We start from the raw sequence: 13,620 nt of genomic DNA on the forward strand, positions 1-13,620 counted from the left end.
CCTAACCAGGACAGTTGAACATGGTTTGTTTAAGTTATTTATCTAAATGAGTCAAAATGAGGACAAATTGACCAGTTGTAAACGGGTTGGTGGGTTGTAAAGGAGTTGAAATCAGTTGATAAACCAGTTAAAAGGATCATAAGCAGGTTTGTACTAAAAGGGTTGGCATGCTGACCGGTATCTATTATTTTTATTTCTGATTTTTAAAATGGTCGATGGGTTAACTTTTTTAACTAAAACAGGTCAAAGAACATAAATTGGACATAATTAAAAGCTTTTAGTAGCATGAACTTTTAGAAGTTATAGCAACTTGTTAAAGATTCGAATAGGAATATTCATGACTCATAAGGCATGTAAGCCATAGAAAGATTATGTAAAATATCTTGCATCTGGAACATTTGAACTGATCCAGTCACCATGTGGATATTTCATATCTAGCGTTTGGGTTGGGCTACGGTTTTTGTGGTTAACGAGCTGAATCAATGAACCTGAAGATGACCCATGTATTTGTTTCGTGATAAAGTCGACATCAGCCCTAACTTGGACACATTTTAAAGCTAGTATGTAACTTGAACATAGCTTATTTAACTCTATTATACGAATGAGTTAAACTGGATGACAGATTGGCGGGTTGCAAATTGAGTTGAATTCAAGTTATAACTGGTTAAAAGGTCATCAAGTTGGTGGGTTGCAATAATTGGTTAAACAAGTCAAAAATGGGTTGGCATGTTGATCATAATGACAAGATTTTCATCTTCTTTATTTTATTAAAATAATAAAATATATATATATTTATCTAATTTCAAACTGGTTTACAGATCAACTTGTTTAACTAAAACAAGTCAAAGAAGTCAACCTAAAACATGACCTGTTTAATTAAGTCGGATACTAAATAGCTTCAACAGGCCACAAGCGGGTTGGCATGTCTAACTTATAAAGTATATGTAGTTCTTTTTATCTAGTAAATTTAAAACTGGTTGACATGTCAACTTGTTTAACTAAATGGGTTAAAGAAGTCGACCCAAAGTATGACCCCTTTAATTAAACAGGGTACTAAATGGGTTAAAAGGGTAATAAATGTGTTGACCTTATAAAATATTTTTTTTTATCTGATTTTTTATCAGGTCAACTTGTTTAACAAACGGGTAAAAGAAATTAACGCAAAACATGACAAAAAAAAAAGACTCGGCTGGGTATTGACTGGGCCAGGCCAAAAAGGCACATTGAATAAAATAAAAGCAAGGTCTTCTTTAATTAAATGGGAGAAACAAGTAACTAGAAACTATATGAGTCAGAAACCACAACTCAAAACCTGATTATATTTGTGTCATCTGCAACATAGCATTTAAATTTCTAATAAAAATATGTTCTTACTAATCACATTAGTATTGTAAATAACTTTTATGATTCTAGGAAAGATGGAAACTACAAAAGGACTGTCATAGTCTGCTTCATCCAATCAATTTACCTACTCGAACTCGACCGACAAGAAAACCGATCACAAGAAACCGTACTCACCCCAAAATGGTTCATAACCTTTAAATACAAACTTTCAAAAGCATTAATCGATGAACACGACGGATCTATTTATGATGCAATACTAGAATGGACAGGGTCAGCAAGCCATGTCTAATATCATCCTCGTTAGGCCGACCTGTGCACCTTGTGCGGGTTCTAGCCCTTCGGGGCACACTTATAAAAAGGCCCGACTGTTAGACGTGACATAGAAGACGACCTCAGGTATTCGTGTGTTGACTTTGTTTAACTATTGAATTAGTTACAAGGTTCTAGTTTCATATATACCCCTATAAACTTGGAAAATATCATATATATCCATGCAAAACTAAAAAATATCATATATGCCCTTAGAAACTAATTAAAAATATCAAATATACCCAATTCATTAAAAACAATTTAATAAAGGATCTTTTACTCTTATATTTCTATAATTTTAAAACTTCATATATGCTCATCTTTATCTTCAAACTTTTATATTTACCCATTTTTAGCTTAATTTTTTCCCTTTTTTAACTATATATATATATATATATATATATATATATATATATATATATATGTATATATATATATACTATATATGTTGGTCTCGGTCTGCCCAAGACACATATTATTATTGATGTGGCTAGTACGTTATGATCCAAGTCGGGTCATACCAATAACAAGCTATACAAACACCAATTATATTTGTTTATATATGATATGATCATAAGTAAATAAATAAACACTTGTGTTATTTAGAAAGGGTTTATAAATACAATATACTTGTGAAATAAATAAATCATATGGATGATTTATATTTTGAGAGAGAGCATTCCATACTGTTACTTAAGATGGTTAAGTAACAATATGTTAAAAAATGTTACCTAGCATGTTACCTATAATATGTTGTATTATAACACAATATGAGTTTTATACCATTGTGTATAAAAGGAAACTTTATAAAAAAAAAGTTATATATGGATAAGAAAGGAAGGATGCCCCCCTCCTCCCCCCCCCCCCCCTCCTCTCTTTCTTATGTTTTTTTTATTATATTTTTTTGTGAGTGGGTACATGCAATGGATATTATTGGTCCATAGTGAGGTGCATTTTGAATGAACACCTCTCCCTCTTTCATTCAACATTTTTTTTGCAAGTAACAAAAACACTCTCACTATCTTCCTTTCTCTCCCAATTTTTGGCCAAAGGAGAAGAAGAACAAGGAGGTGTTTTTCAAGTGCTAAAATCCTAGCTAAAGGTGTGTTGTTGGAGCTTGGGATATACTAGCTTGAGGAACTACCTATTGAAGTTCTTGCCTACTTTTCACCTTCTCCTTCATACTTCTTTGGTTTACTTGAAAGGTAGTTTAACATGCATGAACTTATAATGACAAGTATGTGTTTGATAGTATGTATTTCGTATTTGGATCCGGGTTTGGGTTTTGCATGTATAAAATTGGTTTTATTATAAACTAAAAAGATTTAAATCTTTTATCCATTGCGTTTTTCATAAAATTGGAGTTTTATGACTTTGATAATCTTGTTAAAACCCAACAATGGCATCAAGAGCCGCTTATACGGATGCATGCTTCATTAGACCCAAAAATTTTCAGGTTTATGGTGGGGTTTTACCATATGGCTGAAAATTTTAGGGGTTTTGGTTACCCCGTGGTTTTTCAAGGTTATACTTTACATGCATGTGGTAATCTTGAAAAACTAAGTCATTTGGATGATTGATTGTGTTGTTTGGACAAAAACCCGAAACTTTCGGTTTGGTTGTTTTTTTTTTTGGCCGAAAGTTTGAGGGAAAGGGGAACCAATTTTTGGTCTTGGATTATTGCATATTTGGATGTGTAATAGATGTTCATAACCTAGCCATGGCCTTGTGTTTGGTTAAATGATTGTATTGATGTGTTTGTTCATTCAAGTGGTTGTTTGTTCATTCGATATGGTTGTAATATTTATTTGGGTGTGTAATCTATTTATTCATTCATTTGGTTTGTAATAATAAGTAGATTAGATGCATTTCTTTTACTAGAAAAAATGTATTAGGACATATTTTGTAAAAGAAGATGCAAGGATGGAAGCCCAAATAAAGTGGAAACCACAACACGGGGGTGAACACTTGGAGCATTTGGATGCGGGATCAAGTGGGAGTTCACCGACACAAGATTATGTCCTTTCGGGTCCCTTAGGAGAGACCTTTTTGACACACTTGTCTTTGGTCAACAAGTGTAGTCAACATTAGGAGGCTATGGTTATGAACTTGTGATTGTATGTTTTATGCTTGCATGGTTGATTTTCTTTGTGTTATTGCAATATGGTCTGCTAACTACTTAATATCAACAACTAGCATAAAATTGGTTCCTTAGAAATCGTTAGGTAATAAAAATTGGTTTTATTAAAGTCTAATGATTTCATAATAAAATGGGTTTTATTAATAGGAACTTTGAAAATGGGTTTTTCAACTAAGTACCATACATTTGAACGCATGCAAATGAAAGGTACATAAATGGTTTTCCAATCTAGAATTTAGAAAATGAAAATCCCTTTGTAAAATAAGTCGAACACCATCCTTTTATACAACACTCGAATCACTTGGGAACTCGATATGGGATAAAGGTCACCTAACCATGTTGAAGGAAACTTGTGAGGTTTAGGTGGATTTATAATATTTGTGGGATAAAGGTCACCTAACAGCTTATATGTTTAAACTCACATATGTGTATAAGTAGGACGACTTAAATTGGAAACCATGTGAATAGGGTCACCGAAGCATGGCATACAATGGTGTTGATGGGATTAAACATGCCAACTAAACATAAGATGTTTAACCGATCCCATAAAACTAGAAGTTGCAAAGGGTTGCAATCGTCAAACGTTAACTACCTTGTTAATTTATATAGTAGGATAAAGGTCACCTAACTACTATTTGAATGTAACGTTGGATTCTAGATTTTAATCATTAATTGTCTTGGAGACATAAAGGGTATTAACGATTAAAATTAATTATTTATATCGAAAATACTAAAATTGAGCTTTGTTATATTTGTAGATGGATGCAATCAACAACCCACCTAACGTTATTATTCCACCTGTTAACAACCTATCACTTAGATCTATTCTTGACAAGGATCGTCTAAACTATAACAACTTTATGGATTGGTATCGAAACTTGAGAATCGTTCTCAAGCAAGAAAAGAAATACTACGTAATAGAGGATCCTATTCCCGATGAACCTAGTGTTGACGATGTCCAAAACCATAACTATTGGGTTAAGCACAACGAGGATTCGGTGCAAGTTGCTTGCCTCATGTTGGGAACTATGATTCCCGAAATTCAAAAGGATTTTGAACTTCATGGGGCATACGACATGATCACCCAACTTAAGGAAATATTCCTTACACAAGCTAGGGTGGAACGCTTCGAAACGGTTCGAGCGCTTCCCTCCTGTGTGCTTAAGATGAAAAGCCACATTGATCGTCTCGAGTGCCTTAATTGTCGTGTCTCAAACGAGTTAGCCACGGATTTGATCCTAAATAGGCTAACCAAGAAATTTGAGACTTTTGTTATGAATTATAACATGAATGGGTGGGACAAGACCATTGGTGAGCTTCATGCAATGCTCAAGACGGCCGAGACGGGAATGGGTAAAAAGCTTTTACCCGTTCTCACGATCAATGAGGGAGGCAATAGGAAGAGGCATCACCCGGAACCTAAGGCAAAGGTTTCCAAAGGTAAGGGACAAGTCATGGCTAAGTTCAAGGGAAAGGCAAAAGTGGGACCACCCAAACCGAAGGAAAAGAAGCCAAAGGTTTGCGTGGAGGATCCGTGCTTTGGATGTGTGGAGATAGGGCATTGGATGAGGAATTGTCCAACCTATCTCAAAGAGTTGAAAGCTAAGAGGGATTGGGGGCAAACCTCGGGTACAACTTTCATGATTCATGTTGATCTTAATATTATTTCCTCTAACACATGGGTATTGGATACCGGATGTGGAACTCATATTTGCAATTTGTTGCAGGGGTTCAAAGAAAATGAAGGATTCAAGAAGGGAGATATTAGTCTCTTCATGGGAAACAGAGCAAAGGTTGTTGTCGAAGCCCGAGGGGACTACATTTTGAAGCTTCCAAATGGTTTGGAAGTTATTTTAAGTAATGTTTTGTATGCTCCTAGTTTGACTAGGAATATTATCTCCGTTTCCTTGTTAAGACAATATGGTTATGATTTTAAGTTTATGGATGATTGTATTTAAGTTTTCATGAATGATGTATTTTATTTTAAAGCAATGCCATCTAATGGCATTTATGAATTAGTTCATGATAACACATCTTATGATAACATGTTGTACCAATCAAGCACCAAAAGACTCAAAGTGGATTTGAGTAAGACTTATCTTTGGCATTGTCGCCTTGGTCACATAAACAAAGATCGCATATATACACTTCAAAAGAATGGTCTTTTGGAATCAAGTGATGATTCATTTGATAAATGCGAGTCTTGTATGTTAGGAAAGATGACTGAGGACCCCTTTAGTGGAACAAACCAAAGGGCAAAAGACTTATTAGGTATCATACATTCGGATGTATGTGGTCCTTTTAAGGCAATGACAAGGAATGGTTAGAGATACTTCATTACCTTTATCAACGACTATAGTCGTTATGGGTATGTGTACTTGTTAAGACACAAAGATGAAGCTTTTGAAATGTTCAAAATCTTCCAAAATGAAGTACAAAATCAACTCGATAAAACCATCAAAGTACTTCGTTCGGATAGAGGAGGTGAATACCTAAGTGATGCTTTCCAAGATCATCTTAGGAGTTGTGGGATCATCTCACAACTTACTCCACCCGGAACACCACAACACAATCCGAAAGGAGGTATCGAACTTTATTGGATATGGTTCGATCTATGATGGCTAGAAGCACATTGCCTCTATCATTTTGGGGTTTCGCTTTGCTCTCCGCGGCCCGTATTCTAAATATGGCCCCAACCAAGAAAGTGGACAAGACACCTTTTGAAATATGGAATGGAAGGGCTCCATCATTATCATATTTAAAGGTATGGGGTTGTGAGGCTTATGTTAAGAACAACACCCAAAACAAACTAGAAAGTCGATCCACTAAGTGTATCTTTGTAGGATATCCCAAAGATTCTATGGGATATTATTTTTACAACCCAACCGAGCAAAAGGTGTTTGTTGCTCGAAAGACCGAGTTCTTGGAAACTAAGTTCCTTATGGAAGGTACTAATAGAACGGTGGAACTCGAGGAGGATCGAGAACCACAAGCCGATACACGTTTGGTTGATACTAGCAATCAACAAGAGGATGTTGAGAATGATCAAATGGTTGATCAAAACACACAAAACGTTCGCAAATCCGTTAGAATTAGTCATCCACCCGAAAGATATGGATTTTTCATGGATGGATGCTATGTGGTAGATTCGGATGCACCCACCACATATCGTGATGCAATGTCACAATCCGATTGTGACAAATGGCTTGAAGCCATGAACGTTGAGATGCAATCCATGCATGACAACCAAGTATGGGATTTGGTTATACCACCTCTTAATTCCAAACCGGTTGGAAGTAAGTGGGTTTTCAAGAAGAAAATCGATATGCATGGAAACTTGGATACTTATAAAGCAAGACTTGTAACAAAAGGTTTCACTCAAACTCAAGAGGTTGACTAGGATGAAACTTTTTCTCCCGTAGCAATGCTAAAGTCTATTAGGATATTGTTTGCCATAACTGCACATTATGACTATGAGATATGGCAAATGGATGTCAAAACCGCTTTTCTAAATGGGCATCTTGAGGAAGATGTCTATATGGTTCAACCCGAAGGTTTTATCGATCCACAACATCCTAACAAAGTATGCAAGTTAAAGAAATCAATCTAGGGATTGAAACAAGCATCTAGAAGTTGGAATCACCGTTTTATGAAGAAGTTAAGAAATTTGGATTCATCAAAAATGGTGATGAAGCTTGTGTGTATAAGAAAGCTAGTGGGAGCATCATTACCTTCTTAGTATTGTATGTTGATGACATACTACTATTTGGGAATGACATTCCAACCATGGAAGGTGTAAAAGCATGGCTTGGAAGTTGTTTTTCCATCAAAGATCTTGGTGAAGCCGCCTATATTTTGGGAATAAAGATTTATAGGGATAGATCAAGGCGGTTGATAGGTTTAAACCAAAGTGCATACATTGGCAAAATCTTGAAAAGGTTCAAAATGGAGAAATCTAAGAGAGGTTTGGTACCTATTCAAAGAGGAATGATATTGAGTACGTCTCAATGTCCAAGCTCAAAGGAAGAGCAAGATAAAATGAATGGGATCCCATACGCATCGGCTATTGGATCCATCATGTATGCAATGGCATGCACTAGACCGGTGTGTCATGCGCTTTAAGCATGACAAGTAGATTCCAACATAATCCGGGAAGTAGCCATTGGATGGCGGTTAAGAGTATATTGAAACACCTTAGAAGGACTAAGGACATGTTTTTAATATACGGTTCTGGTGAGGAGGAACTCGTTGTAAAGGGCTACACGGATGCAAGTTTCCAAACGGATCGAGATGATTCTCGATCACAATCGGGATATGTTTTCGTTATGAATGGTGGGGCAGTCTCTTGGAAGAGCTCGAAACAAGATGTGGTAGCATTGTCCACCACATAATCGGAATACATTGCCGCCTCATTGGCAACTCAAGAAGCTTCGTGGATTAGGAAATTCATTGCCGACCTAGGGGTGGTCCGTACCATTCAGGACCCTCTAGAAATCTTTTGTGACAACGAGGGTACGATTGCTCAAATCAAGGAACCTCGTGCTCATCAAAAGACGAGGCACATTGAGCGGAGATTCAACTACATAAGGGATGAAGTTGAGAAAGGAAAGATACGTATTCGCAAAGTTCACACCGATCAAAACATTGCGGATCCACTCACGAAGCTCCTTGAAAGGCCAAAGCATGAAGGTCACACTTGTGCCTTAGGACTTCGATATTCTAGTGATTGGATATGATCTAATTTTGTATTTGGATATCGGAACAATTGTTATTTTCACTCATTCATATGATTATGGTTTATCATTATGACATTTTGAGTTATGTTCCATTTTAGCATGTTTAAATCCGTGAATAAGTTACTTATTCTAAATGTCCGTAGTCGCTCATATTTGTGGGAACAAATATGAAGGTAAGACTATTATGAACTTGGATTGGTGGATATTCATGGGATATGAATATAGAGCAAGGGTGCTGCCAAGGTTCATAGATATTTATGGGTTATAAATATTGGACTGACCTGCTCTCAAATGTTACTTCATGGAATCCTTGTGATTGATCATGAGTAAATTTGAGTAAAAGCGAATATCATAGTATCCTCCGACCTGAGATACATATTGGGTCTTGATATTCACCAAGTATTATACTTTGACTTAGTTCTTCGCTGCTCTGAAATATGACAGTACATAAGGCAAAGATCAGGTCTGGTACAAGGTGATTGTGAGAGACGTATGTAGTCAAGAGGGGATTTGTCCCTCTTATTCGTTGAGAGTGAGATGTCTAAGGCCTGAAAGTTAAATCAACAGAGAATGATCACTCTGTGTCTCTGGATTTGACATGACATCTGAGGCAAAAGGATAAATGATAGATGTACCTAAATCATTTCAAGTAAGGGACTTGAAGGGGATGATGTTATTGAATGGCACTACGTCATGCGTATTAGGGGTAGTAAACCATAGTTAGGCGGTATTTGCTACTTGCATCAATCTTCTATGTATCTTGTGCAAGTGGGAGATTGTTGGTCTCGGTCTGCCCAAGACACATATTATTATTGATGTGGCTAGTACGTTATGATCCAAGTCGGGTCATACCCAATAACAAGCTATACAAACACCAATTATATTTGTTTATATATGATATGATCATAAGTAAATAAATATTAACACTTGTGTTATTTAGAAAGGGTTTCTAAATACAATATACTTGTGAAATAAATAAATCATATGGATGATTTATATTTTGAGAGAGAGCATTCCATAATGTTACTTAAGATGGTTAAGTAACAATATGTTAAAAAATGTTACCTAGCATGTTACCTATAATATGTTGTATTATAACACAATATGAGTTTTATACCATTGTGTATAAAAGGAAACTTTATAAAAAAAAAGTTATATATGGATAAGAAAGGAAGGAAGCCCCCCCCCCCCCCCCCTCTCCTCTCTTTCTTATGTTTTTTTTATTATATTTTTTTGTGAGTGGGTACATGCAATGGATATTATTGGTCCATAGTGAGGTGCATTTTGAATGAACACCTCTCCCTCTTTCATTCAACATTTTTTTGCAAGTAACAAAAACACTCCCACTCTCTTCCTTTCTCTCCCAATTTTCGGCCAAAGGAGAAGAAGAACAAGGAGGTGTTTTTCAAGTGCTAAAATCCTAGCTAAAGGTGTGTTGTTGGAGCTTGGGTATACTAGCTTGAGGAACTACCTATTGAAGTTCTTGCCTACTTTTCACCATCTTCTTCATACTTCTTTGGTTTACTTGAAAGGTAGTTTAACATGCATGAACTTATAGTGACATGCACGTGTTTGATAGTATGTATTTCGTATTTGGATCCGGGTTTGGGTTTTGCATGTATAAAATTGGTTTTATTATAAACTAACAAGATTTAAATCTTTTATCCGTTGCGTTTTTCATAAAATTGGAGTTTTATGACTTTGATAATCTTGTTAAAACCCAACAATATATATATATATATATATATATATATATATATATATATATATATATATATATATATCTTTTTTGTCCATAAACAATAATTTTCTGAAAATAAATCGTCGATTTCAATCAAAAACCAAATAAAAATTCATTAAAGTCGGGGTTATGTGAAATTTTTAGTCTTGCTTGGGTATTTATGAAAATGTTCATGTTTGTAATATAAAATTAATCCTAGTTTCTTTTATAGAAAGCTGTCATGTAGCTCAAGAAACCTAGCTTAAAAATACCTGCTTGCTCTCTCTACTGATCTCTCACTACAAACTGATCTTAGTGTTGTCGTATAAGGTTTCTAGCATGGGAAAGTTTGAAAGGTTCTGCGAGGTTTGATGGGGCACTTAAAGCATTGAAGGCGATTTGTGATGCGTATGGAAGTAATAATGTGGCTGTCGCGGGCCATTCTTTAGGGGCAGGATTCACCCTCCAAATTGGGGAATCGTTGGCCAAAAATGGGCTTTTTGTGGAGACCCATTTGTTTAATCCACCCTCGGTTTCACTTGCAATGAGTTTGAAAAACGTAGGCGAAAAGGCGGTTGTTGTTTGGCAAAAAGTTAAAGCAATGGTGTATGGTGGTGTTGAAAAGGATGGCGGTTGTGGTAATCATGTAGCAGCATTTAATAAATGGGTGCCTCATTTGTATGTTAACAATAGTGATTACATATATGTTGCTATCATACTGATCAAACCGCTGGTGGTGATGGCGAGAAGGAGAATGTGAGGCCGCCTTCAATCGCCGTGAAGCTTTTTGTGTTGTCAAAAGGGAAGCAAAAGTTTTTGGAAGCACATGGATCGGAGTAATGGTGGTCGGATGACTTAGAGCTTGAACTGGCTTTGGAAAGTAGTAAGCTTAGTAAGCAATTGAAGTCATTAATGTATAGTGTTCCTCAAGGCTCCGCTACAAATAGCCAATGATTGGATTATAGACAAGCTTTTTGTGTACATGTTGATTGAAGTTTTCTACATAAAGCTGGTTTTAATAAAAATTTTGGATTATTTTTTCAACCAATTTATTTTCCACGGATGGTTAGCTACTTAGCTATGATTGTTTCGTTAAGTGATTCAACTACCCTTTCTTTGTATAAACAGACAGGACCCGCCCAACCATTGGAGGCCCAAGACATAGGACCCTTTTGAATCTTTGGTATAAAACCTACTCATTTCTTTCGGTTTACGACCGGTAATAATTAGATTTTTATAGAAGAAATGCAGTTTTTACGCTAGTCGAGAAAACTTTTATTTGTATTAAAAGCGACTGACTTCTTGTTATGTATTGAGTGATTGCCGTGTTCAGTGTACAAATTATAAAATTCATAAACTTTTTTTTTTCAGAAAAATGAGTGTGATTTTATATAATATATAACTAGTTGCTTTAAACTCGCGCGTTGTGGCAGGAACGCGACGGAAACTTTGTCGGCATCGGTTTTGTTCGCTACATTATCTGTTCATGCCATATTAAAAACTTGTCGAGTTATTGGTGTAACTTAATGGAACTTGAGGTTACCATATTAAAACACTAGGTTATATCCCGTGTTAAACACGGATGGAAATATATAAAACTTCATATATACACATATATATGTATATATATGTATGTGTTATACATTTTAATGAATCGTAAACGGCAGATAATCTAACATTATTAATATAATGTATCACATTAATGTTTTAATTAAAAAAATCCAACATACAACGAAAAATAGAGATAAATAACAAATTAAAACATATTTCTAACTTATACCATGAAACAAAAAATGACATAATAATTAAAACTTTATCATGTACTGAAATCATATGTTGTAAACTATGAATCGTAAACATGTAAATGTTGTAACATAAGTTGTATATGCTATATAAACTATTTTTATTGAAATTATAAAATATATAAGTACACAACATAAAAAATGCTACAAATATGAATCTAACAATGAGATATAACAATTACAATTTTGATAAAACCGTTTAATAAAGCAACAATAAAATCCAAACATCGTGACTTAAATCACCATTTCAATCGAAACATCCATACATCCAGTCCAAACGTTCATAAATAATTTCCCAAAATCCAAAAAAGAAAAAAAATAGCAAAGTCTCAAATTTAGAAAATAACATTGAAGACAATTAGTTGCCTTTGCTACTCAATAAATGGTGATTATAACCATTTATTTTGAAACATTCTCCAACTTATGAGTTAATGTTTAAAATTAAATTGTTTATTAGATGGATAATTTATTTATAGAAATTGTATACTTGGCATCCTATGTAGGTAACCTAGTTAAATGACATGTGGAAAAAAATTTGTTGCTTTAATAGTGTAGTAAGATAAGATAAGATGTAGCTGTTGTAAAATAAGTTGTGTGCCATAAAAACTATTTTTTTATTGAAATTATAAAACATATAAGCACACAACATAAAGAATATTACAAATATGAATCTAACAATGAGATATAATAATTATAATTTTGATTAAACCGTTTAATAAAGTAATAATAAAATCCAAACTTCGTGACTTAAACCACCATTTCAATCGAAACATCCATACATCCAGTCCAAACGTTCATAAATAATTTCCCAAAATCCAAAATAAATAAATAAAATAGCAAAGTCTCAAAATTTTAGAAAATAACAATGAAGACAATTATATACCTTTGCTACTCAATAAATGTTGATTATAACCATTTGTTTTGAAACATTCTCCAACTTATGAGTTAATATTTAAAATTAAATTGTTTATTAGGTGGATAATTTGTTTATAGAAATTGTATACTTGACATCTTATGTGTATAACCTAGTTAAATGACATGTGGAAAAGATATGTTGCTTTAATAGTATAGTAAGATAAGATTTTGGAGTTAATTGTGAATTAATGGGACTTGAGGGTTCATATAAAAAAATTGTGGGGTTAATGGTGTAACTAAATGAAAGTTGTGGGATACCATATATAAATAGATGTGTGGGGTTAATTGTGTAATTAACGAAACTTGAGGGTTACAAATGAAAGTTTTATAGGATTAACCGTGTAACTAAATAAACTTGAAGGGGTCAATTTGTAAATAATGTAAGTATTTGTCACAATTTTAATATATTCTTAAATAATTAATATGAATTCAAGGTGTAAATATAAATGCTAAATGTTAAAATATAAAATGAGGCAAAAATAGAAAAACCATAACTCAAAATATAAATAAAAAATAAAAGAAAAAACCTAAAACGTTTCTCTCTTCTTTCTTGTTCCAAAAAAAAAAGACATAATGGCGGGAGAAAATACACAAAGACGAAAATAATAAAAAAACACAATGAAAGATAAAAAAAAGACACAATAGATAACATTA

General features: G+C 34.3%; 1 pseudogene; it reads left to right on the plus strand.

Annotated features, from left to right (window-relative positions):
* The first annotated feature begins 1,386 nt into the window (after positions 1-1,386).
* On the plus strand, positions 1,387-11,203 carry LOC143529168 (GDSL esterase/lipase At4g10955-like; annotated as a pseudogene).
* Positions 11,204-13,620: the final 2,417 nt, after the last annotated feature.

Source organism: Bidens hawaiensis, unplaced genomic scaffold, assembly GCF_021521415.1.
Source record: "Bidens hawaiensis isolate Kalapana, Puna unplaced genomic scaffold, B.hawaiensis_p1.1 tig00008513_1, whole genome shotgun sequence".
Lineage (NCBI taxonomy): Eukaryota > Viridiplantae > Streptophyta > Magnoliopsida > Asterales > Asteraceae > Bidens > Bidens hawaiensis.